Source organism: Colobus angolensis, unplaced genomic scaffold (assembly GCF_000951035.1).
Source record: "Colobus angolensis palliatus isolate OR3802 unplaced genomic scaffold, Cang.pa_1.0 Scaffold28, whole genome shotgun sequence".
NCBI lineage: Eukaryota > Metazoa > Chordata > Mammalia > Primates > Cercopithecidae > Colobus > Colobus angolensis.
The window spans coordinates 8,206,333-8,210,134 of NW_012116043.1; positions in this window are offsets into that span (position 1 = coordinate 8,206,333).

Sequence of the window (3,802 nt, forward strand, 5' to 3'; positions counted from 1 at the left end):
GGGCGTGGTGGCTCATGCCTGTAATCCCAGCACTTTGGGAGGCCGAGGCAGGTGGATCACCTGAGGTCAGGAGTTCGAGACCAGCCTGCCCAACATGGTGAAACCCTGTCTCTACTGAAAATACAAAAAATTAGCCAGGCGTGGTGGTGGGCGCCTGTAATCCCAGCTACTCGGGAGGCTGAGGCAGGAGAATCACTGGAACCCGGAGGCAGAGGTTGCAGTGAGCTGAGCTTGCGCCACTGCTTTCCAGCCTGGTGACAGAACAATACTCCATCTCAAATAATAATAATAATAATAATAATGGGGCCGGGCATGAGCCACTGCGCCCAGCCACTTTAATTATTTAAAAGCTTATTTTTTTATTCTGGGGACATGGTCTCATTCTGTCACCTAGGTGGGAGTGCAGTGGCACAATCACTGCTCACTACAGCCTCAACCTCTTGGATTCAAACCATCCTCCCACCTCAGCCTCCTGAGTAGCTGGGACTACAGGTGGGCCACCACGCCCAGCTAATTTTTCTATTTTTTTTGTAGAGACGGGGTTTTTCACCATGTTGCCCAAGCTGGTCTCAAACTCCTGGGCTCTAGGCTTTCCAAAGTGTTGTGATTACAGGAGTGAGCTACTGCGCCTGGCGGATTGTTTTTTTCCTTAGTGGAAAGGGAGTAGTAGCTCCAGCAACAGCGAAAGTCAGTAGTTGTAGAATCTACTAGGCGGGGAAACTCATCTGACAGCCCCCCTCCTTTTTTTTTTTTTTTTTTTTTTGAGACAGAGTTTCACTCTTGTTGCCCAGGCTGCAGTGCAATGGCGCCATCTTGGCTCACTGCAGCCTCCGCCTCCCAGGTTCAAGCGATTCTCCTTCCTCAGCCTCCCTAGTAGCTGGGATTACAGGTGTGAGTCACCGTGCCCGGCCACCCCGTTTTTTTTTCAAGGCTGCAGTGAGCCGTGATCCTGTGAGTGCACTCCAGCCACTGACAGCTCTTTCTGCATTAGTTAACCTGACCACATCTGCTGAAAGAAAGAACCAGAAGCTAGACTGAAATTTTCATTGTCAAAAAAATTATAATCCCCCCCAAAATTTAAAAATTAAAATCCAGCACATTTTCTGCACACATTTTCTGGGTATTTGATCATAACTTTAAAAAATGTGAAAACAGTGACATTCTCCTTCCCCACCCACCAATTTTACTATGAAAAAGTTCAAACCTATGTCATTTCTTCAGTTCTCCAAGTGGAATGACCATCACTAATAGAGACTGGTCGGGAATTCTATTGTGCTTCTAATCCCCCAAAAATCTCATGCTCTGAGGAAAAGTTAGCTGAGTTTTCAATTTTTCTCATAGTGCTGGAAAATCATCCCTGGAAGGTGAAGTCATCCAAGTCTGTTTTGTTTTGTTTTCTTTCTTTTCTTTTCTTTTCTTTTCTTTTCTTTTCTTTTCTTTTCTTTCTTTCCTTCCTTCCTTCCTTTCTTCCTTCCTTTCTTCCTTCCTTCCTTCCTTCCATCCCTCCCTCTCTCCCTCCCTTCCTTCCTTCTTTCTTTCTAATTTTTTGTATGCTTTTTTTTATTTGTTTCTATTACTTTCTTTTTTTTTTGTCATCCAAGTCAGCTGGTGAAACACACAATTTCACTTCATAGCTACTGAGAGAGGGTAATGGGCCACACATTATAGAATTCTCAAGGGCTGGGAAGTTCCTTTGATACCCTCATGGGATTAGGATTAGGGCTTTAGTCTTTTTCTCTTTTCTTTTTTTTGAGATGGAGACTCCAGTCTGTCACCCAGGCTGGAGTGCAGTGGTGCAATCTCAGCTCACTGAAACCTCTGCCTCCTGGGTTCCAGCGATTCTCCAACATCAGCCTCCCGAGTAGCTGGGATTACAGGCGCCCACCACCATGCCCAGCTAATTTTTTTTTTTCTTTTTGGTATGTTTAGTAGAAATGAGATTTCACCATATTGGCCATGCTGGTCTTGAACTCCTGACCTTGTGATCCACCTGCCTTGGCCTCCCAAAGTGCTGGGATTACAGGCGTGAGCCACTGCGCCTGGCCTAGTCTTTTTCTCACAACTCCACCCCACCCAGAATTAATGACTGTATCCTTGACTGGATGATCAAAGTAAAATAATCTAAATTCTTTTCTTTTTTTTTTTTTCTACTGATTTTCCCTACCTAGCAGGTGTTGGGAAAATCAGTATCCAGGCTGTGACTTAAATAAGTAGTCGGCTGCAGTGGCTCACGCCTGTAATCCCACCCTTTGGGGAGGCTGAGGCGGGCGGATCACTTGAGCCCAGGAGTTGGAGACCAGCATGGACAACATGGTGAAACCCCACATCTACAAAAATTACAGAAAAATTAGCTGGGCATGGTGGTGTGTGCCTGTAGTCCCAGCTATGTGGGAGGCTGTGGTGGGAAGATCGCTTGAGCCCAGCAGGTTTACACTGCACTGAGCCGTGATTGTGCCCCTGTGCTCCAACCTAGGCGACTGAGAACATGTCTCAAAAAAAAAAAAAGGAAAAAAATAAAAGAACCACACAACATATCAGCATCAAACAGGCCTTTTAACATGTCATTTTTGTATATAGATGATGAGTACATGAATGTTCACTGAGGAATTCTTTGAACATTTTGTGTTTAAAATTTTTTATAATAAAATGTTGGAGGAAATGTTACTTTCTTGGAGACTACTATTTGCGTGTTAACGAGTAAAAAAACCCAAATAAATGTATTTCAGGGCATATAATTCAGTGAGGAAACAAGTTTAGATGCAGGTTTCTTTTTTTTTTTTGAGATGGAGTCTCACCCTCTGTTACCCAGGCTGGAGTGCAGTGGCATGATCTCAGCTCACTGCAACCTCTGCCTCCCAGGTTCAAGCGATCCTCCTGCCTCAGCCCCCCAGTAGCTGGGTTAATTTTTGTATTTTGTATTTTTGTAATTTTATATTTTGTATTTACAGGGGTATCGCCATGTTGCCAGGCTGGTCTTGAACTCCTGACCTCAGGTGATCCACCCACCTTGGCCTCCCAAACTGTTGGGATTACAGGTGTGAGCCACCGCACCTAGACCAGATGTAGGTTTCTTTTTTTTTTTTTTTTTGAGATGGAGTCTTGCTCTGTCGCCTAGGCTGGAGTGCAGTAGCACGATCTCCGCTCACTGCAAGCTCCGCTGCCTCCAGGGTTCATGCCATTCTCCTGCCTCAGCCTCCCGAGAACCTGGGACCACAGGCGCCCGCCACTACGCCCGGCTAATTTTTTTGTATTTTTTAGTAGAGACGGGGTTTCACCGTGTTTACCAGGATGGTCTCAATCTCCTGACCTCGTGATCCGCCCGCCTCAGCCTCCCCAAGTGCTGGGATTACAGGTGTGAGCCACCGCGCCTGGCCCAGATGTAGGTTTCTAAACAGCTTTCCACATCCTGAAGGAAAAAAGGCAGTGAGGGTGAAAGTTGCTTCAAATTTTAGATACTGTGAACGTTTCTGTGGAAATAAATCCTTATTCTTTCAGCCTCCTTTTGAATTACAGTGTCCGAAGAAAACCCTTTTGAATTAACATATGATCCAGTAATTTTACTTCTAGGTATATACACCAAAGAATAGAAAACGGGGCCGGGTGTAGTGGCTCACACCTGTAATCCTAGCACTTCGGGAGGCCAAGGCAGGCAGATCACCTGAGGTCAGGAGTTCGAGAGCAGCCTGACCAACATGGAGAAACCCCGTCTCTACTTAAAAAAAAAAAAAAATTATATATATATAAAATTAGCCAAGCATGGTGGTGCATGCCTGTAATCCCAGCTACTCAGGAGGCTGAGGCA